This window comes from Bos mutus, chromosome 13 (genome assembly GCF_027580195.1).
Source record: "Bos mutus isolate GX-2022 chromosome 13, NWIPB_WYAK_1.1, whole genome shotgun sequence".
In the NCBI taxonomy this organism is placed as follows: Eukaryota; Metazoa; Chordata; class Mammalia; order Artiodactyla; family Bovidae; genus Bos; species Bos mutus.
In genome coordinates this window covers 24,294,132-24,321,225 of record NC_091629.1, presented here as the reverse complement: position 1 = coordinate 24,321,225, position 27,094 = coordinate 24,294,132, and the positions used below count along the sequence as shown (strand labels likewise).

The following is a 27,094-nucleotide window of genomic DNA, read 5'->3' as shown; positions in this document are numbered from 1 at the left end:
ACAATAAGACAGGAGTCACAGATACTTAGGGCAAAAGCCAAATTATTTGGATGATTTAAATGGTTGACCACTGGTGAAGAACTGAAAAATTGGTTTCACTCTTGTTAATAGAGAAACGGAGGCATGTCAACATGAGTAGGAGTTTACTGGAGCAAAAAGAGATTCAAATTGAGCAGCACTCAGTCTGAAAGGTAGAAGGAGCTCCCAGGAGCTGCACAAAATGAAAGACTTCCCCAGGCAGAGGGAGTGGGATCCAGGAAGTTATACCAGGTAAAAAGATGGGATGGTTACGGCAAAGTCATTTCCTTTGGGGGACAGCAGTGGTCTATCAGGCAGGCGACCTCACTGCCCCTGATCACATGATTCCTGAGTGTGACTGGTTTAAGATTCCATTTCTGGGAGAGCTGAAACTGTCATGAACTCGGTTTGGTGAAGTAGGGCTTAGCATCAGCAACTGCACTTGGGGGCCGGTTGTCTTATTTTTAATACTCAACGTGGGAAGAGGATTGTCACTGATTGGTAGGGACAGACCACTCATCTTTGACTCTTTTTAAGTTAGCTCTTTAATATATGTATGCAAAAGTATGCCAATTATACACAAACAGCCTGAGGAATTTTCAGAAAGTTAGCACACCTGTAAGCCAGCACGCAAATCAAGAAACAGAATGCCACCAGTCCCTCAGAGGCACCTTCATCCTCTCCTTCCCCCTGGCTTTTATCTTCTCAGGCAGGCATCAGCAAATCCATCCCTGACTGTCTGTGTAAAAAAAGTTTTACTGGAATACAACCACACCCATTCACTTACATATCATCTATATCACCGTGAAAGACATGGTGAGTAGTTGCCAGCAAAGACCTATGGCCTGAGGAGCCTAAAATATTTACTATCTGGACCTAGAAAAAGTTCAAAGACCATTGTTGTAGGGTGGCACTGTCCAGTAGAATATGTAATTTTAAGTTTTCTAATAGCCAGATCAAAAAGTAAAAGTGGCCAGAAGATCTCAGTTGACATTTCTCCAAAGAAGACATACAGATGACCAATGGGCCCATGAAAAGATGATCAACATCACTAATTATTAGCGAAATGCAAATCAAAACTATCAACCACTATAAGGAGGTATCACCTCACACTGGTCAGAATGGTCATCACCAAAAAGTCCACAAGTAACAAAAGCTGCAGCACGTGTGGAGAAAAGGGAATCCTCCTACACTGCTGGTAGGAATGTAAAACGGTGCAGCCACTGTGAAGTTTCCTTTTGTGTTTGTTTTTGGGCATGCCATGTAGTCTGTGGGATTTTAGCTCACTGAGGAGGGACTGGGCCCCTGGCAGTGAAAGCACAGAGTCCTAAACACTGGACCACCAGGGAATCTCCTGGAGGTTCCTTTAGAAAGTAAAAATAGAGCTACCATATGACCCAGCAATCCCATTCCTGGGCATCTACCTACCTGGAAAAGGTGAAAACTCTAAAAGACACGCCTCAGTGTTCAGTACCAGCACCAGCACAATCACAACAGCCAAGACATGGAAGCACCCTAAACGTCCATCAGCAGATGAATGGACAAAGAAGATGTGGTAAATATATACAATGGAATATTACTCAGCTATAAAAAAGAATGAAATAATGCCATTTGTAACTACGTGGATGGACCTAGAGATTATCATAATGAATGAAGAAATAAGCTAGAGAAAGACAAATATTATATGATACTGTTTATATGCAGAGTCTAAAAAAATGATACAAACAAACTTATTTACAAAATAGAAACAGACTCACAGACAGAAAACAAACTTACGATTACCAAAGTGGAAGAGGAGGAATAAATTGGGAGTCTGGGATTAACAGATACACACTACCATATATAAACTAGATATACCACAAGGATTTACTGTATAGTATAGGGAACTATATTCAATATCTTGTAATAACTTATAATGGAAAAGAATCTGGAAAAATATATATGCATAAGTGAATCACTTTGCTTTACCCTTGAAAGGAACACAATATGGTAGATCAACTATAGTTTAGTAAACAAAAAAAAAGTAAAAAGAAATATGTAAAATTAATCTCCATTTATCCAACACATCTAAAATATTATCACTGTAGCATATAGTCAATATGAACAACTGAGATATTTTCTCTCTTTCATACTGTTTCCAAGCCTATGTATGTTTCACAGATCAATTCACTGCAGCTACACTTAAGTGCTGGACAGTCCTATACGGCCAGGGCCCACTCCAGTGGACAGCACAGTTCTGGAACACCTTCTGCTCTTGGAACCAGAGCTCCAGGACTTATTCCCGCCCTCCCCTCAACCCCGGCTCACCCTACTGCCAGCCAGGTTCCTCCCCTTCAACTAACTGCATGCGCCATTCTGTATAAGCTTCCTTCATTCTTGAAAATATGAATGGAAGACAAACATTCAAAAATCCTACAACTCTTAGTTGTAACACGTCCCTCGGGCAAAGAAAGGTGAGAGAACTGCTTACAGTCTTTAGAGAAAGACTGAGTTGAAAGAGAAAGAATGAGTTGGTGAGGAGAATCAGACTTCATCAGACCTTGTTGGGGGAAATGAGGCTAATAAACAAGCTAAAACAAACCAACACTAAAGCTGTCAGAAGAAGAAAAGAAGGAAAAGAGGACCTGATGAGCATCCGTTCAGGTATCTTTGGCAATTCAGCCATGTGATTATTCTACTGAGCCATGAAAGAATGTTGACTGCAGGACAAAACACGAATTTAATTTTGGTCTGCCTGATGTTACAGAAGCAAACGAGCAAAAGAAAAACTAACTAGCTGCCAATATTTAGAAATTAAGACACACCACTTACCAATGAATTTCTGGCATCTTTGGAAAAATGACAAGGGCAGAAGCAAACGAGCAAAAGAAAAACTAACTAGCTGACAATATTTAGAAATTAAGACATGCCACGTACCAATGAATTTCGGGCATCTTTGGAAAAATGACAAGGGCCGGGAACAAAGTTTGGATGACAACAGTTGGTGGGATGGACTGGCAGGTGCCCCCCACCCCAGAAGGTGCATGTGCTTTCTAACCGGCCACAGTCACCTTCTTCTAAGTCATCAAACAGCAGTTATGCACCTGTTGACATGGCTCCCTGGCTTTTAGTTTGTACTTTTGCAGTAGACATAACTTTGAGACAGCAAGATAACTTTTTGAAATTATGACAGGGTAATGTTGAAAGCAAAGCAGTTACATCTACTGGCAATGGGGAAATTTTTAGCCGGGGTAAAAACTACTATTTATCAGGTTTATAGTCTAGTGTGGTTTCAATCTGGAGGGGCTTTGATCCTTTAGCTTATACTGGTAGAATAGTTGGTCCCAAATTCAGAGGCTGGCAATTTTTCTTATCCTTTAATTATTTGAGCAGCTCCCAAGAGCACACAACTGTGATCACAAACTCTTTCCAATCACACCAGCCAAACTGGAAAAACAGTCTGCCGACATCATTTCTAGAGTTATTGCCTCTTAAATTATTATGGCTTTGGACCTGACACACTCAGGGGTTTAAGTATGACAATCAGGAAATGAACAGTTTCATCTTTGGCATCCCCACTTCAGCTGCTTGTACCTTGAATTTTGTTCATTGACCTATGTCATGCTGTATTAAGTTACAAAGAGTTTATGAGCCATAGCACTGCATGTTTTATAGACCTATGAAATGTATTCTTTATAAAGTCAACATCTTTTATTTGAAAACATTTTGAGGACCAAAATTTACTTGGTCAGAATAATTTTCTACTTCTAACAAGAAGTTCCTCTCAAAAGAAACTCAAATAAAGTGACTCTATTCTTCCATGTGGCTTGCCATTTTGTTTTGGAACATCCTGGTAGCCTAAATCTGTCTTTATCAAGCTGGACAGTTTGCAAAGGAGCAGCCTCACTGCTCTGAGCCTCAGTTTCCCTGTATTTAGCATGGGGTAGAGACTGGAGTAGCCAATGTCAACATTACTTATTTACACCAGAATCCCTTTCTTCAATTTGTTTTTCTATGGCTGCACCACGCACAGCATGTGGGACCTTAGTTCGACCAGGGATCAAACTCCCATCCCCTGCCCTGGAAGCGCAAAGTCTTAACCACTGGATCACCAGGGACGTTCCCATTTTCTTCGATTCACCAGAAAAGGGCAGAGCTGCCTTGATGATGGGGATGGGTGTTAGGGCCTCAGCTGGGACACCACCCACTTACCCTCCTCACAGGCAGCCCTGGTTGGTCTGATCACAAATGCCCGAATGACGCGCTCATTCCTCTTCTAGGGTGCAGAATTTCTGAACCAGTCGTTAAAATGGCCCAGGGCAGCGGGGCAGCCTGCTGGGAACAAAGAGTTCCCACACCTTTATCAGATGCCTCAACAACCCTGGACTGTCCTGTGATCCACTGTCCCCCACGCCCTTCTGCTCTCTGACCCCCACCCATCTACAAGCTCCACCTCCCTCCAGAAAGCTCTCTCAAACACCAGGGGTGTCCTGCCCCCATCTTGTTCTCCCCGGTCCCTTCTCCAGCACGGAGCACTTCCATCGCAGGGACCTTAGTGCAGCATCACAAACACCTCGACAGGACGGCTGCACGGGGGGGGGAATTGCCGAGGGCCACGCGTCCCCATCACTGGTCTGCTGTTCTCCACGGTGAGTCCAGAGCCTCCCCCCTGATTTCTGACTATGGTACAGTCTCAAAGGTTTTGACCTTTGAGGAGGTCACCTTCATCACACAATACACCCCTTTACAATGAGGGTACATCACTGTATTACCGGATCATCTTCCACAATAATAATTTTCAGAATAATTTTCTACTTCTAAGAAGACGCACCTCTCAAAAGAAACTTAAAGAAAGTGACTCTAGTCTTCCCCTTGGCTTGCCATTTTGTTCTGGAATGTGCTGGTGGGGTATGGTAGCTGAAATCTGAATGAGAATAGAGAAAGGGGAGGCCCTGCCTCTATGGGTTAGTTGCTCATTTCAACAGGGGTCTTTTCATTCCATTGGTTGGCAAACCCTGTGAGGCTGCAATGGTTACTCCCAGCTCTGAGTGAAGCTATAGATTTACTTCACTTCAATTGAACTGAAAGAACAAAGGCCAACCCATGTTCAAGGCAGCAATGTCAAACAATCCTAGTAAAGTCCTTTTTTGAAAAAGTTGTTATGTGGTATATACAAGGGACTGAATATAACCCATATGATCAAATGCATCCCAAAGCACAGACATCTTTTAGGGAATGAGAGGAGCCAAAGCAGAATGGAGAAAGTGGGGCTTAAGCCCCATGTTGGAGATGATGGAAACATTCCTGAATCTCATTTATGTTTCAACAAAATACTTCCAGCAAATTTTAAGATTTTTAACCTGTGAGTTCCCAGAAAAATAAGGCGTCTTGCTGCTTGACTGCTTTGGAGTAAGTCCAGGCACAAGGAGGTGCCCAGGACAGAACCTCTGAAAACGTGCATGGAGAAGGCCAGTGGGGCTCCAGGATCCTAGGGATTTGAAGCTTGGTCCCTTTCTGCGCATCCCAGACTAGACACTCTCCCAGCAATTCAGGGCTTGATTGGATGTGTAAAGACACTTCTGTAATGATCAGAAGTATTTCTGGGTTGGACTCAAGGGTGTGGAGACAACATTCCTGAAAACTGTGGGGAGGGGCTCGCTGTGCAAAGTGAATGATGATGAGTGTTTGTATATTAAAAACAAAACTGCAGTGACCTGAATGGGGAAGGAAACCCGAACAAGAGGGGATATATGTATACACATGGCCGATTCCTTTTGCCGTACAATAGAAACCCACACAAACTGTGAAGTCACTATCAGTTCAGTTCAGTTCCGTCACTCAGTCGTGTCCGATTCTTTGCGACCCCATGAATCCCAGGACACCAGGCCTCCCTGTCCATCACCAACTCCCAGAGTTCACTCAGACTCACGTCCATCGAGTCAGTGATGCCATCCAGCCATCTCATCCTCTGTCATCCCCTTCTCCTCCTGCCCCCAATCCCTCCCAGCATCAGAGTCTTTTCCAATGAGTCAACTCTTCGCATGAGGTGACCAATGTACTGGAGTTTCAGCTTTAGCATCATTCCTTTCAAAGAAACCCCAGGGCTGATTTCCTTCAGAATGCACTGGTTGGATCTCCTTGCAGTCCAAGGGACTCTCAAGAGTCTTCTCCAACACCACAGTTCAAAACCATCAATTCTTCAGCGCTCAGCCTTCTTCACAGTCCAACTCTCACATCCATACATGACTACTGGAAAAACCATAGCCTTGACTAGACGGACCTTTGTTGGAAAAGTAATGTCTCTGCTTTTGAATATGCTATCTAGGTTGGTCATAACTTTCCTTCCAAGGAGTAAGCGTCTTTTAATTTCATGGCTGCAGTCACCATCTGCAGTGATTTTGGAGCCTCCAAAAAATAAAGTCAGCTACTGTTTCCACTATTTCCCATGAAGTGATGGGACCAGATGCCATGAGGGAAGTCACTATACTCCAATAAAAATTAATTTAAAAAGCTAAATATCGAACCTGGACTGGTGACTCGATACTGGATGCTTGGGGCTGGTGCACTGGGACGACCCAGAGGGATGGTATGGGGAGGGAGGAGGGAGGAGGGTTCAGGATGGGGAACACATGTATACCTGTGGCGGATTCATTTCAATTAAAAAAAAAAAAGTTAAAATAAATAAATAAATAAAAAGCTAAATAAAATCAGCAACTTAAAACCAGGAGTGTCTCCTTATTTTAATTTGTGTCTTTCTAGATGCCGCCTGCTCCAAGTCACATAAGGGGAATCCAGGCACCTGATGGAGAACAGACAAGCAACAACCCCCAAACTCCCGCCCTAGTTAAGTGCTGAGAAACCTGACCGCTCTCTCCCAGGCATGGCACCAGAGGCGAGCCATGGGGACGGGAGCCGTGACACCTGGATTCAGCCAGTTCCATCGTGTGACCTTGGACCAGGTGTGTTCTCTAAGAGTTTTGGTCTCTTTGTTCATAAAATTTGAGGTTGAAATTTTGAGTCCTGAGAAAACTAGCTTTTAGTACTTTTAATCCCTTGACTATAGGTAAAATAAGTGCTCAGTGTAATCATACATGGCCCATTCAGAGGATCAGTGAAAAAAGAAGACCCTGGGGACCACATGGCACCAGAAGTGGGGAGGGCAGGCACCCGGGGAAGCAGAGGTGCAAGAATGGAGCCCAGGGGAGCAGCCAGGGCTGAGGGGCTTGAAGGGAGCAAAGGGACCAGGGCTTTCTCACCTCCGACAACAGTCATGGCACAGCAAAGGAAAAGCATTGGGCCAGGAGCCAAGGGACACGTCTGGCTCCGTCATGGAACTGGTTTTGTGACTTTGGGTGGGTGACTGAGCCTCCCTGAGTTTCCATTTCCTCATCTGTAAACTGTAGGCAATGGTTCCTATTTCAAAGGGATCTGCTCATGAAAGCTGCAGGCAAGCGCGGAGCATCTACACAGCAGGTCATTCCCACCCAGACAGAAAGGAGGCCTTCCCCTGCCTCGGTCTTGGTTTTCTTTCCTTCACAAGGATTTGGGCAGCTACAGACCCACAGAAGGGCCTGTCTGCACGGAGCTTGTTTCCTGGGGTCCTGTGTTTCTCCCGGAGGACCCGCGTGGTGGTAGAGCCAAGGTTGCATAGAGCCAGTCCGGGTGAGAACAAACCCCGGGCACATCAACGGGGCAGCGAGCAGAGGCCAGCGCAGGGTTGGACCCGGGCCCTCTGCCCACAGTTCCTGCTGGAATCCTGCTAATAGACAGGTGGGTCCACCTACATACAGATTCAAAAGGACTGCAGAGGCCTGCCGAACTGAGCGGCTGATGCTGTCAGGCCACCGGCAGGTGTTCCAGGGACCAGTGGAGGCTTGAGTGAGGTCCCCAGGGATCCGTGTAAGGGGTAGGGTGGTATCCTGGCGTCACCCTACACCCAGAGCCACCGCCGACACTGGAGAAACAGGCGCTGGCCGGTGGGTGTGCCAAGGTCTGCACGTCACCCAGTCCACTGTGGCCACAGACAGTCCCACACTTCCTCAACAGGCTTACCCAGGCCTTGGGGTCAGAGCTGACCACATCTGAGATGCGGATTTCCCCAGACAAGAAAGAGCTGTGAAAGGCCAGCCAGCAGCAAGGCCCAAGGTGATGCCCAGTGGGGAAGGGTGTGGCGATAGCCACCATCTGCTCCAGGTGCCCCCTGCAACCACCCAGAGTCCCGAAGGCCCCACTCCATCTCCATTTCCTGCCAGTGCTAAATTAAACAAAACCCCTCCACCACTTATTATCCAAGTTTTGCTCAAAAAATCTTTTTTCTCCTGTTTTAAAAGATAATTGCATAAAATTATAATCATAAAACTGTGTTCATGGCCTTACAGTATATAAAGAGGTAATTGGCATGACAAAATTAGCACAAAGGAGAGGACCCAGAACGAGACAGAAGGGGGACTTCCCTGGTGGTCCACGATCCCAAAGCAGGGGGCACAGGTTCCATCCCCGATCAGGGAACTAGACCCCACATGCTGCAAGTAAGACCGGGCACAGCCAAATAAATGGATAAGTATATGTATATTTTGAAAATAATTACACAGAAGCAAAGTTGTTGTTTTTGTTGTTGTTGTGTGTGTGTGTTTCTTTTTCTGTCAAGCCACATGGCATGTAGGATCTGAGTTCCCCGATTAGGGATCAAATCCACACCCCTTGCAGTGCATCATCCTAACTGCTAGACTGCCAGGGAAGTCCCAACATTATAATATGTTACCTAAATAATGCTGGGATTAATCCAAACTTAATTGTTAGAAATTAACATGTTAATTGCAATCTTCAGAGCAACACTAAGAAAGTAACTAAAAAAGAAACAGGAAAAAGGGATTAAAATGGTACACCAAAAAGTATCTATTTAATATAAAAGAAGTCAACATTGGAGGAACAGAGATGCAAAAAGGCATAAGACATACAGAAAATACACATCAAAGTGGCAGATGTAAAGCATATATTACCAGTAATTACATTAAATGTCAATGGATTAAACACTCTAGTAAAACAGACTTGGGCAGAATAAAAGAATTTCTGATGATCTAACCATATGCTGTCTGTGATGGTTAATTTTATGTGTAACTTGATTGGACTAAGGTATGCCCTGAAACCTGGTAAAATATTTCTGGGTCTGTCTGTACAGAGGTCTGCAGAAGAGATCAGCATTAGGATATGTAGACTGAGATAAGCCTGAGTGCTGAAGAACTGATGTTTTCCAACTGTGGGCCTGGAGAAGACTCTTGAGCGTCCCTCAGACAGCAAGGAGATCAAACCAGTCAATCCTAAAGGAAATCAATCCTGACTATTCACTGGAAGGACTGATGCTGAAGCTGAAGCTCTAATACTTTGGCCACTTGATGTGAAGAGCAGACTCACTGGAAAAGACCCTGATGCTGGAAGAGATTGAGGGCAGGAGGAGAAGGGGACGACAGAGGATGAGATGATTGGATGACATCACTGATTCAATCGACATGAATTTAAGCAAATTCCGGGAGATAAGGGAGGACTGGGAAGCCTGGCGTGCTGCGCCAGTTCATGGGGTTGCAAAGAGTTGGACATGACTTAGCGATTGAATAACAACAGCAGTGTAGACTGAATAAACAGCTTCACATGTGTGAGTAAACACCATCCAACCTGCTAAAGTCTTGAACAGAACAAAAAGGTAGAGAAAGGGCAACTTTGCTCTCTCTGTGTCGAGATATTCATCTTCTCCTGCACTCAAGACACTGCTGCTCCTGGTTCCTGGGACTTCAGACTCACACTAGTACTTCCACCCCCGCCCCACAGCCTCCTGATTATAGGGTCTTTGGATTTGGACTTAACATCACCAACTCCCCACACTCTCCAAGTTTTGGATCTGGACTGAACTGAACCCCTTGCTTTCCTGGTTCCCCAGCTTAGAATGCAGATTGTGAGACTCCTTGGTCTCCAAAATCACGTAAGCCAATTCCTATAATAAATCTCTTCACATATCTAGACCTATATTTATATCTATGTCTTACTGGTTCTATTTCTCTGGAGGTACGCTATCTATAAGAGATTCATTTTCTTTTCAAGGACACACAGATTGAAAATAAAAGAATGGAAAAGGTTATGAAAATAGTATCCAAAAGAGAGCTGGTAGGGCTACCCCAAAGTCAGACAAAGTGGACTTTAAGACAAGTTACTAGACAAAGAACATTTATCATGATCACAGGACCAATCCATTTAACAACAGAGCCTCCAAATACATGTCACAAAACCTGACAGAATTAAGGGAGAAATAGAAATGCAACAAAAACAGTTGCAGATTTCAATGCTCACTTTCAGTAACGAACAGAAGAATTAGAAGATGAACAAGGAAATAGAAGACTGACTGACACTAGGAACCAACAAGACCGGACAGATACCACAGAACACGCCACCCAACAGCTGCAGAATACATTCTTCTTGAATGCACGTGAATATTTTCTGAGAAAGATCATATCTTAGGTCATAAAACAAGTCTCAACACATTCAAAAGGATTAAAAGCACAACAACAGATGAAATTAGAAATCAGCTGTAAGAGAATTAGGAAATTCTATATATGTGGAAATTAAACAATATACTCAAGTAACCAATTAATCAAAGAAGAAATTATAAAGGAAATTAGAAAATAGTTTGAGATGAATGAAAACAAAAACACAACATGCCAAAATTTATGGGATGCAGCTAAGGCAGTGCTTAGAGGGAAATCTGTATTTGTAAAATGGCTATATTTAAAATACATGAGGTTTCAAATCAAAAGCCTAACCTTTCACCATTAGAAATTTTAAAAACAGCAAACTAACCTAAATCAAGCAGAAGAAAGGAAATAAGATCACAGGGGAAATAAATAAATTAAAGAAGAGAAAATTGAGGAAGTTGTTTCTTTGAAAACATAAACAAAATTGATAAACCTTTAGTTAAACTGAATTATAAAAAGAAGACTCAAATTACTAAAATCAGGAATGAAAGAGAAGACATGACGACCCACTTTACATAATTTAAAGAATAAAAAGAACTATGAGAATTTATATCAACAAACTTATTGTTGATATATAGAGAATACTACAAACAACTACATATCAACAAATTAAATAACTTAGATGAAAGGACAAATTCCTAGAAAGACACAAACTACTGAAACTGACTCAAAAAGAAATAGGAAATCTGAATAGATCTATAATGAAAAGGCAGAATTAGTTTTAAAATACCGCCCTAAAGTTCCTAACATGAGGAGTCCACAACTAGATGACTTCACTCATGAATCTCCCCCAGTGTTAAAAAGTTAACCAATACTTCACAAACTCTTGCAAAACATAGGAGAGATTGCTCGTGGCTGGGAGGAAGGAGGAGTTGGGGTGACTGCTAATGTTTTCTTTCTGGGGTGACAGAAATGTTCTGAAATTAGATGGTGGGTTATGGTTGCAACCAGAGAAGGCGATGGCACCCCACTCCAGTACTCTTGCCTGGAAAATCCCATAGATGGAGGAGCCTGGTAGGCTGCAGTCCATGGGGTCGCTAAGAGTCGGACACGACTGAGCGACTTCACTTTCACTTTTCACGTTCATGCATTGCAGGAGGAAATGGCAACCCACTCCAGTGTTCTTGCTTGGAGAATCCCAGGGACGGGGGTGCCTCGTGGGCTGCCATCAATGGGGTCGCACAGAGTCGGACACAACTGAAGCGACTTAGCAGCAGCAGCAGCAGCAGCAGCATGGTCGCAACACTGTATATACTGAAGACCACGCATGCTTTGAAAGGGTGAATTTTCAGTCATGTGAATCATATCTCAATTTTTAAAAAGTAAAAGTCTTATTAAAGTTAGGGACACTATTAAATTTAGTTGATTAAAGGAGTTAGCTAACCACAGCATCCAGTCTGTTTGTCCAGAGCAGACCTTCGCTCCTCAAGACACAGAGCAGATGCCAGCTCATCTCACAATGACGAGCCCTGTGTCGTAAGAGAAGACCTGTCTTAGGCTGACGGTGCAGAATCTGTTTAAAAATAAGTTAGAGGTAACAACTAAAGTAACTTCATGTTGAAAGAACAAAATAGCCTCTCAAATGAGAAAAGATGTGCTTTTATTTTCAAGCTAAAAATCTCTGAAGATCTTTTGTTTTTTGTTTTTTTACATATAGAGAAATCACCAGGATCAAGCAGGTATCCTTCCAAGAATTTGGAAGACCATTAGAAACTATGAAAATACTAGACTGTTTTCCATAATGTCTAATGTGTGGTATCAATGAACACTACTTCATGGGAGGATGAACTGCTATGGCATCCAACCATAAAACAGGCTTCCCATACGGCACCAATGATAAAAGAACCCGCCTGCCAATGCAGGAGATGTAAGAGATGCAGGTTAGATTCCTGGGTCAGGAAGATCCCCTGGAAAAGGGCATGGCAACCCATTCCAGTATTCTTGTCTGGAGAATCCCATAGATGGAGGAGCCTGGCGGGCTACTGGTTGCAAAGAATCAGATACAACTGAAGCAGCTTAGCATGCATGCATGCACCAACCTCTGAAGGTCTTTTGAATAAAAAAGAAAAGAAAAAAAAAAGACCTGATTATTATGAAGTGACTGTATTACCCAGCTAAGTAAAGTACTTTCTTTTTCTTGTCCCCCAACTCAAAATGCATTTCAGGTGCATTACAGAATTGAAAAAAAAATGAGTAGTAAGACTAGATGAAAGAACAGGCATTCATCTATTTCATCTCTGCATGGGAAAGGTCATTTTCAGCATACACCCCAATCCAAACAAAAAAAGAATCAAAAAGGAAAAGACTGATAAATGTAATTATATTTAAAAGTAATCAAAGTATTTGTATATTAACCACATTATACACACAATTAAAAGGTAAAGCAAAGGGGTGGTTTAATATTTGCTAGGGATTTGACAAGAAATAATATAAATACTTATATAATTAATTCAAATAAGTCAGTTAAAAAAAACCTACTTAAATTTCCCAATGGTGAAATTAGCAGAAGTTATGAATGGAAAAATAAAAACCCATGATAAAACAGGATAGAAAAGATATGTGTTTAATCTGAAAATGTTGAAACTTCTTAGGAATAAAAATGCAAATAAAACTGACAATTAAAGGCCATTTCTCCCTTGAGAAATCAACCCAAATTATGAAGGAGACAAAGCTCAAAGGTGTTGATTCCTCAGAGCCTTTATTTTCCTTTAAGGTGTTTTCATTTTCTTTGAACAATTCCCATGTTTATTGAGTTAAATTCATTCCCAATTATCTCCTTTTCTGCTATTAAATGTAAAGGCTTTCGACTCAGCCAGAGCTAGATCAAAACCCAGCACTGTAACTTGTGGTGTGAATATGTGTGTGTGTTCTCTGTTCTGTGTTACTTCACCTCTCTGAGACTCAGTTTCCACATCCATAAAATGGGGACAAATAAGGCTTTAAGGGAAATACCTGTACATGACAGGTGATAAGTGACAGTAATAACAATGGTGAGACAGCCATGACGACCCTGTCTTGAAACCCTCTACTTCCTCTAAAATGAGCATCTATTGCTTCCACAATTATGAGTCTGTTTTTATACTGGTGCTTTTGTTTTATACTGATATGATTTATATACCTTCAGTTCAATTCAGTCACTCAGTTGTGTCCGACTCTTTGCATCACCATGAACCACAGCACGCCAGGCTTCCCTGTCCATCACCAACTCCCGGAGTCCACCCAAACCCATGTCCATTGAGTTGGTGATGCCATCCAACCATCTCATCCTCTGTCGTCCCCTTCTCCTCCTGCCCTCAATCTTTCCCAGCATCAGGGTCTTTTCGAATGAATCAGATCTTCGCATCAGGTGGCCAAAGTATTGCAATTTCAGCTTCAACAACAGTCCTACCAATGAACACCCAGGACTGATCTCCTTTAGGATGGATTGGTTGGATCTCCTTGCAGTCCAAGGGACTCTCAAGAGTCTCCTCAAACACCACAGTTCAAAAGCATCAATTCTTCGGCGCTCAGCTTTCTGTACAGTCCAACTCTCACATCCATACATGACTACTGGAAAAACCACAGTTTTGACTAGCATCTTTGTTGGCAAAGTAATGTCTTTGCTTTTTAATATGCTGTCTAGATTGGTCATAACTTTTCTTCCAAGGAGCAAGTGTCTTCTAATTTCATGGCTTCAGTCACCATTTGCAGTGATTTTGGAGCTGAAAAAAATAAAGTCTGACACTGTTTCCCCATCTATTTCCCATGAAGTGATGGGACTGGATGCCAGGATCTTAGTTTTCTGAACGTTGAACTTCAAGCCAACTTTTTTACTCTCCTCTTTCACTTTCATCAAGAGGCTCTTTAGTTCCTCTTCACTTTCTGCCATAAGGGTGGTGTCATCTGCATGTCTGAGGTTATTGATATTTCTCCTGGCAATCTTGATTCTAGCTTGTGCTTCCTCCAGCCCAGCGTTTTTCATGATGTACTCTGCATATAAGTTAAATAAGCATGGTGACAATATACAGCCTTGACGAACTCCTTTTCCTATTTGGAACCAGTCTGATGTTCCATGTCCAGTTTTAACTGTTGCTTCCTGACCTGCATACAGGTTTCTCAAGAGGCAGGTCAGGTGGTCTGGTATTCCCATCTCTTCAGAATTTTCCACAGTTTATTGTGATCCACACAGTCAAAGGCTTTGGCATAGTCAATAAAGCAGAAATAGATGTTTTTCTGGAACTCTCTTGCTTTTTCCACGATCCAGCGGATGTTGGCAATTTGATCTCTGGTTCCTTGGCCTTTTCTAAAACCAGCTTGAACATCTGGAAGTTCACAGTTCATGTATTGCTAAAGCCTGGCTTGGAGAATTTTAAACATTACTTTACTAACTTGTGAGATGAGTGCAATTGTGCGATAGTTTGAGCATTCTTTGGCATTGCCTTAAAGTTGCACAAAAATCAACAAAAAAATTTTTTTGAGGGAAGGGGTTCAGGAAAATTACAGGATCTTACCTATAAATGAAAAATCAACTGCAGTGTCAATTTTAGTAACAGAAGAGAAACTATCTTGTCCGATCATAATAGCTATAAAAATTAAATAGAAAAGAATCATTTGATTCAATAAATATAAGAACCATTTAAGATTAGGTAACCTTAATGGAAAAATGAAGAAAGATCTAAATCATGGGGAGAGATATCACAGTCTCCTTGTTGGCAGTCCAGAAATACTCCAGATGACAACATTCTTTAATTTAGTAGAGATTTAATGTAATTCCAATTAAAATACCAACACAACACTTAGGAATGAGGCTGAACTGAATCAGCTGTTTTTCCAAAGAATGAGCTGGTGATACACAATGAGAATTAAAAATCTCTTCATAGTGCAATTTTTAATTTGCTGATTTGAGTGTTGAGGATAAATCCTGCTAGCTTTGGTGTGATACTGTAAGAAAACTGTCAGTTACAAATTCACTCTCATTTTCTTTAACTGAAACTAGAATTTACCTGGAAGAAATGGGGAAGGAGAAAATTAAATCTATTATGTTCAGCAGTATCATGGTGAGGCATTAAATACATTTATTCTTTTTTTTTAAATACCTATGGTTGAATTTATTGTGATTTTTAAATTAGGTCTAATTGACATACGATGATAGTTTTAGTGGCTCAGACGGTAAAGAATCTGCCTGCAATGTGGGAGACTTGGGTTCGATCCTTGGGTTAGGAAGATCCCCTGGAGGAGGGCATGGCAACCCACTCCAGTATTCTGGCCTGGAAAATTCCATGGACAGAAGAGCCTGGTGGGCTATAGTCCATGGGGTCGCAAAGAGTCGGACACAACTGAGCAACTAACACTCAAGGATTCACTATTCACTTATATTGCAAAATGATCACAATAAGTCTAGTTAACATCCACCACCATACACAGTCACAGAATTCTTTTCTTGTGATGAGATCTTTTAAGACCTACTCTCTTAGCATCTTTCAAACCTGCAGTACAGTATTACTAATTACAGTCACTGTGCAGTACAGCATCCCATAACTTATTTTATAACTGGACGTTCATACATTTTGACTCCTTTCACCCACTTCCCACACCCCACACCCCACCTCCAGCCTCTGGGAACCACCCAAAGGTGGCTTCTGAGCTCGGTTTTTTGTTTTAATTTCTGTATGTCAGACAGTATAGCACTTGTCTTTCTCCCTCTGACTTATTTTACTCAGCACAATATCCTCAAGTTCCATCCATGTGGTTGGGAAGGCATTCGCATTCATTCTTTAATCCACTTTGCCCAGTAGAGCACAGGACGGAGTGGGAGTGTGCAAAACGATGGCATCATGGGATGACATCACACGAATAGGGAGTGGCCATGTTTCAACCCATGGTCTGTCCTGAACACGCTTGGTACAGAGCTCACATCTCCCTCTGGGTGTGCAGGGTAAGGGGGCGTGTCTGTCACCCCAGACAGCCATACAACCCAACCCAGGCCTGCTGGTTCCCGGCACGGTGCTCAGGCAGTGACCAGGGGATTGGCAAGGGGTGCCCTCAGCTTCCATCACTGTGGGGACCACATGGTGGGCCAGGCACTAGGCCAGTCAGGAGGCAGAGGGAGACGGGAAACCACCGTTTCTAGAGTCTTGCCTGTGGTTTCCATGGGGAGATACAGGTGAGGAGGGTAGGTAGGCTGAGAATTGGCTACCTTGAGTAATTTCAGTGGGCTCTGGGAATAGCAGCTGTCCTTAGTGGTCCATCTACTTCCTGGCCCTGGGGTGGTCAGGACTGGGAGAACAGTGGTCCAGAGTGGGAGAGGCCCATAGAGGAGGTGGTGGAGTTGTGGGCTCCGGATGGGTCAGTCTGCATTTCAAAGATGCTCTCACTGGGTGAGTGGTTTACTGTTTCTGGGATGTTACTCAATTCAGAGTCAGCAGGACCCCAGATGTTAACACATCAGAATGCAGAAAATACAGGACATGGCTGATGCACAACCAAGCTTGACCATCCACGGCACTCTGAGCAGCCCAGGCAGCTTATTATCAGGAGGGTCCTGATCAATCCCTAGTCATGCTTCTGCTGCCTACCTGCTTTTCCCCACATCCCCGGGGCCCTAGGCACCAGGTTTCTTACTTCAGTTAAGCAGGACTCCCAGGAAAGCCCAGCCATGCCCTCAAACACGATACAGTACACTGGGATCTTTCCATAAGATCTGGCCCCATCCAACCCAACCACACATCCCTTCCAGCACTGCTCTTCTCCGTGCCTTCTGTCTTCAAGGAAAGTGAAAGTGAAGTCACTCAGTCTTGTCCGACTGTTTGCAATCCCATGGACTGTAGCCTATCAGGCTCCTCTGTCCATGGGATTTTTTAGGCAAGGGTGCTGGAGTGGATTGCCATTTCCTTCTCCAGGGGACCTTCCCGACCCAGGAATTGAACCCAGGTCTCCCACATTGCAGGCAGACGCTTTACCGTCTGAGCCACCAGGGAAGCCAAGGGGCAGGTCCTAAATACCAGAGCTGTCTATAGTAGTGTGGCAGCACAGCAGGTCAAGTGTAAGACCCCAAAGGGGAGCCACAGGGGAGGAGCCAGCTCTGCCTTTTAGCAGGTGTGCGATGTGGGTGGAAGTAATAATACCAACCTACAAGGTTGTTGTGTGAATTAAACCGGATGAAGAGCGCCTGCACCACTGAGTTGTCGTCATCATCAGTTATAACCCCTAGATGCTGCCTTTCCAACTTATAACATTCAAGACCCAACCAGGAGCATCATCTTCTTAGAAATAGGATGTTGCCAGAGACACCAGTCAGAATTCCAGTTCAGCTCTGTGACCTTTGCAAGTTACAACCCTCGGTTTCCTCACCTGTAAAACGAAGATAAAAACAGTTCTGCTCACAGGACAAAGGTGTTAGTCCAGGTCCTCTGAGATGAAGATATGCACACAGGATCCACTGTGCAAAGACTGTCTTAGAGTGGGAGGGAATGTCTTAGAGGGAGCTCCCCGCTGTGTGGGGAGAGGAGGAAGAAGCAGGAGGTGGGGAGGGTCACCCAGCCGGGATGCAGGTCTCATCCGGTGAAGCAGAGAGGGATGGAAGGGAGCAGAGAGGTATACCCTAGGATGCTGTGCAGCCTGAGGAAGGCTGGGGAGGCCCCAAGGGCTGATGGAAGCAGTAATGACTATCACCGGGGGTTCCTTGTCTCTCAGCAATGGGCCTGACACAGTATCCCTGCTGGGTCAGTCACTGGCTGGGAGACTTGGCGACAGATTACAGAGCGCAGTGGTTGGCGCTATGGTCAATCATGTCCCCTTTAGCTGGAAATCTGCCTTCTCATGGCCGCAAAAGTGTAAGGATGAAATGGATCAAAACAAGTTGTAGAGAAGGATAAACGTGATAAAATAAGTATTGTAGAACGTTAATGGTAGAATCTGGGCTTCCCAGATGGTGCAGTGCTAAAGAACCTTCTGCCAATGAAGAAGATGCAATAGACACAGGTTCAATCCCTGGGTTGGGAAGATCCCCTGGAGGAGGAAATAGCAAACTGCTCTAGTATTCTTGTGGGTTGGAAAATCCCACGGACAGAGGATCCTGGTGGGCTACAACTGAGAACCAAGCACACATACAATGATAGAATCTAGGCAGTGTGTATACGGGGGTTCACTGAAAAATTCTTTTGACTTTGTTTGATTTTTTATTATGAAATAGTGGAAAAATAAGTATGCATAACCTTTCTAGGAAAGGCAGACTGGGAACCTTTTGTGAATTTATTTCAAAGATAAGGTCAAGCCCATCTGGTACTGAAGATCATATCAGTATAATTTCTCTGATGTTTTGAATTTGTTGTTTATTCAGCAAACATTTAGGTTCACTGAAAAATTCTTTTGACTTTGTTTGATTTTTCATTATGAAATAGTGGAAAAATAAGTATGCATAACCTTTCTAGGAAAGGCAGACTGGGAACCTTTTGTGAATTTATTTCAAAGATAAGGTCAAGCCCATCTGGTACTGAAGATCGTATCAGTATAATTTCTCTGATGTTTTGAATTTGTTGTTCATTCAGCAAACATTTATTGAACATGTACTGTGAGCTTGTATATACAGAAGATGTTCTAGGGAGGATAAAGAAATAGAAGAGCTTTATCCTGCAGATGTTACAGTAGATAAAACAAATACATAAAGAAAGTTAAATGACAACATTTTATGTCATATCTTCCAGGGCATACATTTTTAAATGTGTTTATTGGTTCTACTGTACAAACACTATGCCTGACAGTTGATAATAATAATAGTAGCAGTCACTTCAGAGAAGGCAATGGCACCCCACTCCAGTACTCTTGCCTGGAAAATCCCATGGAAGGAGGAGCCTGGAAGGCTGCAGGCCATGGGGTCGCTAAGAGTCAGACACGACTGAGCGACTTCACTTTCACTTTCCACTTTCATGCATTGGAGAAGGAAATGGCAACCCACTCCAGTGTTCTTGCCTGGAGAATCCCAGGGACGGGGCAGCCTGGTGGACTGCCGTCTCTGGGATCGCAGAGTCGGACACGACTGAAGTGACTTAGCAGCAGCAGCAGCAGCAGCAACAGTCACTTAACACAAAGCTCCCCACATGCCAGGACTTGTTCCAAAGGCTCCAATATCTGAATGTCTGTCTCAAGACTCATGCTGAAAATTTAATGCCCAAGGTGGTAGAGTTAGGAGGTGGAGCCCTTGGGAGGTGATCAGGTCATAAAAGCAGAGACCCCATGAGTGGAATTAGTACCCTTTGCAAAGAAGGCCTCATACAGCCCTCTAGTCCCTCCCACCACATGAGGACGGGACAGAAACCAGCAACCAGGAAGACCCTCATCCGTCCACGCTGCCCTGATCTGAGACTGCCAGCCTCTACAGTTGTGAGCAGTAAATTCCTGTTTTTTGTCGCCCACCCAGTTCCTGGTGTTTAGATGCGGCAGCTTAAAGGGACTGACATCTCACTACACTCCATCCTTTAAGAAATAAGTTCCCTCCTGAAGTGGACACCTGTCCTCCATGGATGCCCCAGAACTCTAACCATACTCCTCGCATCAGTAACATCTTACAGAGTAAAGGCAGTTTTTCCAACAGAGAATGAAAAAAATTAAACATTCAAACCCTTATTTCCTGGCTTCCGTGCTCCTGGGCCACAGTCGTTTGACTTGGGTTCTGCCAAGCAGACCGGCTCCTGCAAGGCTTTGCCGGGAACGGAGGGATATGGAGAAAGAGGCAGGATCCAGAACGGGGCAGAGCAGGTATGGCCTGAGTGTCAGTGGGGGAAGGGTCCCCTGACTCACCAGCTTCCTGACCCTTGGCGGGCTGATTCTGACGTGTCCTTCAGGGAGTCAGTCCAACCCACTCCTGAATCCATCTTAGGTTTCGGAGAACTCTGCTCCTCAACATGGCTTCCTGCATCAACCAGCTAGGGGTGATGCAGGGCAAGCATCTGAAAACCTGACCGCTACATTTCCTGATGCCCACAACAGTGGAAAGAGAACTATGACCTCTTTTGGACCCAATCTACTTTGTTCCACCTCGTCTAGCATGCCTTTTGTTCTGCAGTCCTACCCAACAAATCCCCATCTCACGCCCTACAACTCCGGGTCTCCAGACCCGTTTACCTTTCTTCTTCCTAGTGTGTCGGGCACGATGTTGTCTGCCTATGTGCTCTTCCTAACCCTCTCTCCAGCGCTGCTTCTCAGCCTCTGATGGGTAATTTCAATAGCCCTTAGCACTCATGGACCTCCCATTTGCAGATGTAACTATTCTGCATTGGAAGGACTAATGCTGAAGCTGAAGCTCCAATACTTAGGCCATCTGATGCGAAGAGCTCACTCATTGGAAAAGATCCTGATGCTGGGAAAGACTGAAGGCAGCAGGAGAAGGGACGGTAGAGAATGAGATGGTTGGATGGCATCACTGACTGAACAGACATTAAGTTTGAGCAAACTGCAGGAGATAATGCAGGACAGGGAAGCCTGGTCTGCTGCAGTCTATGGGGTCACAAAGAGTCTGACATGACTAAAGGACTGAACAACAAACCCAGGTAATCTGAAATTTTGCAGAGGCACAAATCTAAATCACTAATGCACCAAGGTTGATCAATTGCCTTGGTTTTTCTCTTCCTTCCACTCTAATACCTATCAGTGCTCACACTGGCCAAACCCAGCACAGACCCAGTTAGCAAAGGGAGCCTGAGGCAATGTAGCTGGTTGGGCCAGTCTGGTTGCCAACACAGTAGAATTTGGGAAAAGCAAAACCGGATCTGGGGCCATGGAGGATATGACAATTCAGCAAAAGCTCACGGAAGGCAGGGGGACCACAGGAACCAGGCTCTGGTTAGATTTCGACACAGGGAGATGCCATGCACCATGGTCTGTTCATAAGGAGTAGGCTTTTGTTTGGTTGGTTTGGAGAGTCAGTAAGCTGTCGCCGTAAGTCAATAACAAATAACTCTATATGCATGTCTACCCCAGTTCTCATGTGGGGAAAAAAATGGGGATGAACAGAGAAAAGTGATACAGTAACAGCAGGACATCACAGCCACTGCCAAATGTGGGAAATGAATGCATAGCGCTGCTACAGGAATCAGGAAGAAACATCGAAGACATAACTGGTGGGGATTCCACCGTGCCCACACGTTCTCATCGTGTCACTATGATCGAAACTGTGCATGACACACCCTTGGCCTAACTGGCTGACAGATCCAGGCCTCAGAAGGTTGAGAAAGCAGCGGGAGCGGCTGCTAGTCTTGACTTATTTCCAATTAACGAGGAGGAAGTGATTCGAGAAGTGGAAGTGATGGGTATGGAGAGAAGACGTTCACATCATCTTTATGCTCACGGCAGCCGGGAATGAGAAACCCGGTCCAGCTGAGAATCTGTAGTTCATGAGCAGAGACCTCAAAATGCTGAAAGGTGAGCTGACATCTAAAAAAAAATATATATGTCCTCCTTCTCAACTAAGGTGAGCCATTCTTGAAAATGGGGTCTGACACCACAAACACAACTAAATAATTAGCAGAGACATAGAAGAATCACAGTAAGCTGACGTGACTGCACAGACAACTCTGAAGTGAACTCAGAGCTAGAAGGGACAAGCTATGAGGAAAGCTTTGAGGCAGAGACAGATGTAAGTGAGTAGCGTCTATAAACCTAAACCCCAAGAAAGGGTGTCTTGCAAACAGAGCTAAAGAAAATCATCAAATAATTTTTTAAAGGTTCTTTTTTGAAACAAGAGAAGGTTGACCAGCAGCAGAACAAAAGCAAAACACACCTACTCAACTCCTGTCCACTGGAGTGTTTAATACCCATGATGTGTGCTTAGCTGCTCAGTCGTGTCTGACTCTTCGTGACCCCATAGACTGTAGCCCTCGGGGCACCTCTGTCCATGGGGATTCTCCAGGCAAGAATACTGGGGTGGGTTGCCACGCCCTCCTCCAGGGGATCTTCCAAACCCAGGGTTTGAACCCAGGTCTCCTGCACTGCAAGAGGATTCTTTAGCAGCTGAGCTACCAGAGAAACCCTAATACCCATGATACCAACAAATAAAGAAGTAAGACTTTGGGACTCGGAGAAGGAGACCAGCATTAACAAGGAGCACGGGATCCTCAAGGTCACAGAGCAGCTGTAAGAGGGTGTCTGGGTGTTCCACTGGCACGTCCATTTGCCAGCCTGGAGGGAGCAGGTGCCAGGCTGTGATTAAAACTAAACTGCACATGAGATTATTTGTGGTCATCGTCCAGCATTCACAGAGAACTGAAGAGGTGCTGGGGCAAGGCTGGTAGGTAACATGGACCCTGGTTTCAAGACCAGAGAAGGAAGCTGACTCTTGCCTCTAAGGTGTGAGCTTGGGGGCCATCTTGTACATGACTTTAACTGCGGTTACTAGCAAAATGGTCTATCTTTGGACAAAAGTGCTCATCCCCAGGGTCAGCTTGATTTCCAAAGACAAGGTCTGTCACTCAGTGACACTATGTTTTTGGTAGGGCTATTAGACTAGGAAATCAGTAAAATAAATAAATAAAATAAAAAATGAACCTGTTAGCCATGGATCTGAATTGCAAAAAAGGAGCTGACAAATAATGACACCTTTTTAGTAAGATGGAACATTGTGTGTAAGAGGATGACAAAACAGTAGTCACATGTCCACACGCCCAGAGCCCCCGTTGATAAATCATGATCACACAGGAGCAGGCCCCACATTTCTTTCCATGGCCATTCTGTTTAGGGTATTTACTCAAAAGGTAAACTAGAAAAAGGATTGCATCAAGGTTAAGTTTAAAGTAGAGAGAAGTGGTAAATCTTCTAAGCCAGTGTTTTCTAAATCTCAGTCTTGAGAGAAATGCCTTCGTAATTCTTATCACTGTGTACACACGGGTTTTTCTTTGATTAATTTTAAACTTTTTTTTTTTTTTTAAAGAAGCTATGTATTTGATGTGTTAATTATATTTTATACTATAAATTAGGTTCGTAAGAATTAAACAATGAAGTGAAAGTATAAAAATGCTCATCTGAGAACCACTGAAAAATCTTCTGGGCTGTCTCTACCGGTGTCTGTAACATGCTTTGGAAAAAATGGAACCAGATGACATCACTGAGATACAAAAAACAACTCAACTGGCTGAGACCACAGGCTCACAAAATGATGTTTGGGAAAAATCAGTGTGAACTCCTTCGAGCAGGGGGACAGAATGCATCACTGGGGAGCGTGCTAGAGAAGACAACCGAGTGCACACGTGGAAGGGACTCCGGTTGAACTGACTGTGCAAGATGACGAAAGTGCCTGAGTCCCCATTGCACACGGGCTCAGGTAAGCCATTTCTAGGGCTATCCAGGTGGTGCTGCTGGTAAAGAACACGCCTGCCAATGCAGGAGACCTAAGAGACACGAGTTTGATCCCTAGGTTGGGAAGACCCCTTGGAGGAGGGCATGGCAACCCACTCCAGTATTCTTGCCTGGAGAACCCCATGGACAGAGGAGTCTGGTGGGTTACAGTCCATGGGGTCGCAAAGAGTCAGATATGACTTAGTGTGCACACACGCAGAAGCCATTTCTTTGTTGCAGCAAGTCCTGTTCCATGAGTCCCTGGCTCTCACAGAGAACATGGGGCTCAGTTCAGGGGGCACCTATGCAGGGATTCTGCCACATCAGACGAGGTGAGGAGAGAAACCAGGAGGTGAGAGAACAGAAGCCTGGCCACACAAGGATGAGCTGACTGCCTGAGAAGGGTTTCCCAGGGAAGACTGGGAAGCGGGGAAGGATGGGGCAGGTGGGTCATCTCCTTACAAATAGGTTCAACCTACTGGGCTCAGCCTAGGTAAGACCATCAGATGATCCGAGCTGTCCTGGAAGGCCCAGAGCCACTGCTAGAAGGTCAAGCACAGGCTGCTCAAGCATTTGGAGATGAAAACAGCTTAGTCCTCAACCAGATTCCCCAGAAGTAGAGCCCAGGATGGGGATTCAGGTGCACACGGCTTGCTGGGAGTGTCTTGGGGGCGAGGAAGGCAGAGGGGGAAGGATGAAGAGCCCAGCAAGCCTGTGCCCACGGTTAAGTGTGGCCTTGGCCTGACCCCACAGGCAGCTCTATAACATGAATGGAACCAGATTTATCCCACTGGAGGCAGGACCTGTCTTCTATACCCACATCTGCCAGTCGATGACTGGCCTTTCCTGCAGGGTCTGTCCTTCTAAGTGTCACCAAGAACAGCTCTCTGGAGAAGGGGGCCACAGAGAGGCCATCAGAACCCGAGGCCCACCCCAGACTGTGGGGAGACCTTGGTGGTTTAGGAGGATGGTCACTACATGGTTGTTTGCACTTTGGAAATGATTGATGGGACCTGAGTTTTTGTAACTGATGTCTGAGTTCATTTTTTAAAAACTGTAAAAGGCCATTTTTTCTTCTACTTGGCTCCTACTGTGTCCCTGACAGCCAGAACTTGCAAAAATCTCTCTTCCTGAGATCCTAAGAGGCTCCTGTAATTGTTACTAAGTCCAGCAGGGACAGATCCAGGTTTTAGGGAGCCTGAGGCTTATTCTATTTGGGAAGCCTCTGTTATGGGAAAGAATACAAAATTACTAATGCAGGGAATTCCTGGCGGTCCAGTGGTTAGGACTCACTGTTTTCACTGTCATGGACTGGAGTTCAATCTCTGGTCGGGGAACTAAGATCCTGCAATTCTGAAAATTGGCCCCATAGGATGGACAAAAAAAAAAAACCTACCCTCTGCCCCCAGACATTCACATGATTACTGTTAAAATTGGGATCTGTGACCAGCACAATGGTGACAGAAGATAAAAGGTGTGAAGTCTTCTGAGAAAGACCAGGATGGTTCTACAAAGACGGCAACCTCAGAGTTGAGTCTCGAAGGGTGAGTAGACAGTGGAAGGGGTTCTTGTCAGAGAGAAGAGCATGAGAAATGCCCTTCAGAAGCAAGGGATGAGCAAGTGCTTTGGGGAGACCATAAATCCAATTTTTTTTAAAAATTGGAATATAGTTGCTTTACAATGTGTTAGTTTCTGCCATACAGCAAAGTGAATCAGTTATACATATACATATATATCCTCTTCAGAGTCTTCTCTTTTTTTTTTGGCCATGCTATGCAGCATGTGGGATCTTAGTTCTCTAAGTGGGGACTGAACCCAGGCCCCCTCCAGGGAATGCAGAGTTTTAACCACTGGACCACCAGGGAAGTCCCTATAAATTCAATCTTGCTCACTATTGCTAGGGCACCAAGGGTTCTGTGGAAGGGGAACTGGCTTTGCACAGAACAGACCATCTTGTAGGCCATGCCAGCTAATGAGGATTTGACCATCTGGGTGATGATGAGATACCACTGAATACCTCTGAGCAGTAGGTGACACTTCAGGGGGCCACCCAGGGTGGGAGGTGGAAGGCTGATCCATGCAAAGGGTGGAGCATATGGGTGAGATTCTATTTAAAGGGTCAAGACTTGATACCTGTGGGAGGTGGGTAGAGGAAAGGGAGTCCCAGGTAAGTTTCAGGTTTAATGTGCAAGAAACTTGGATAGAAGGTGGTACAATTCACCAATATACAGCACCCAGAAAAACAGCAGGTATAGTGGGAGAAATGAAACAGATGAATTTTGGCGCAGTTAAATTGGAAGAGGCTGTGGGTGGAGGTGACCAAGAGAGTTGGATGTGACTCTGGAGCTTGGGCGCATGGTCAAGGCTGGAGAGACAGTGTTGGCATAGGCAGGATGACCCACAGATGGCAAGGATGAAATCTGAACTTGAGCCTGAGGATTCCGCTCAAGCATCTGCAGCCATGTCCTGGGACCAGCTCACAGCAGGTCCAATTAGTTCTCTAAATTAAGTCCTGCAAAACAGCTAAAATACGGACTAAAGAAAAGGCTAAAGAGAACAAACATTATGGAAATCACATTGACACCAACTGCTCTTCTTTCCTGTCCGAAGCACGAGTGACAAGATCATCACAGCTGAACATTCACGCCTACACTATTAGTGGAATTGTAAGTTCACTATGGAGAACAGTAAGGGGGTTCCTTAAAACACTAAAAATAGAGCTACCATATGATCCAGCAATTCCATTACTGGGCACATATCTGGAGAAAACTCTAACTTGAAAAGATACTGGTACCTCTATGTTCATAGCAGCAATATTCATAGCAGTCAAGACATGGAAGGAATCTAAGTGTCCGCTGACAGAGCAGTGGATAAAGAAGACACAGTACATATATACAATGGAATATTACTCAGCCATAAAAAAGAATGAAACAACACCATTGCAGCAACATGGATGGAACTAAAGATTATCATACTAAGGGAAGTAAGTCAGACAGAGCAAGACTGAAGAGTCATGCCTAAATCACTTTCTGGCCAGGGCTCAGGCTAGCTAGTGATTTATGATGTTAATAACAAGTAGGGCTTCTAGACTTGTCACAAGTCACACCTGAGGGAGCTGCTGGCCAAGGGGAGCTGAGAGCTCGCTGAACATGTGGACGGCAGGTATTGGCCGCCTCCTCTCTCCCTGATACTGCAGACACTGACACCAGCTGTGGTGCTTTTTCCCAGTGGGGTCCCCAGCACCCTCTTCCACACAGCATCCTGCCCACCAGGTA

At 44.4% G+C, this 27,094-nt stretch overlaps 1 protein-coding gene across 11 annotated transcripts in view; it reads right to left on the bottom strand.

The window, feature by feature from the left end:
- The window catches only part of RIN2 (Ras and Rab interactor 2), a 208,795-nt gene that overhangs the window by 136,753 nt on the left and 44,948 nt on the right, over positions 1 to 27,094 (bottom strand). The window lies entirely within an intron of this gene.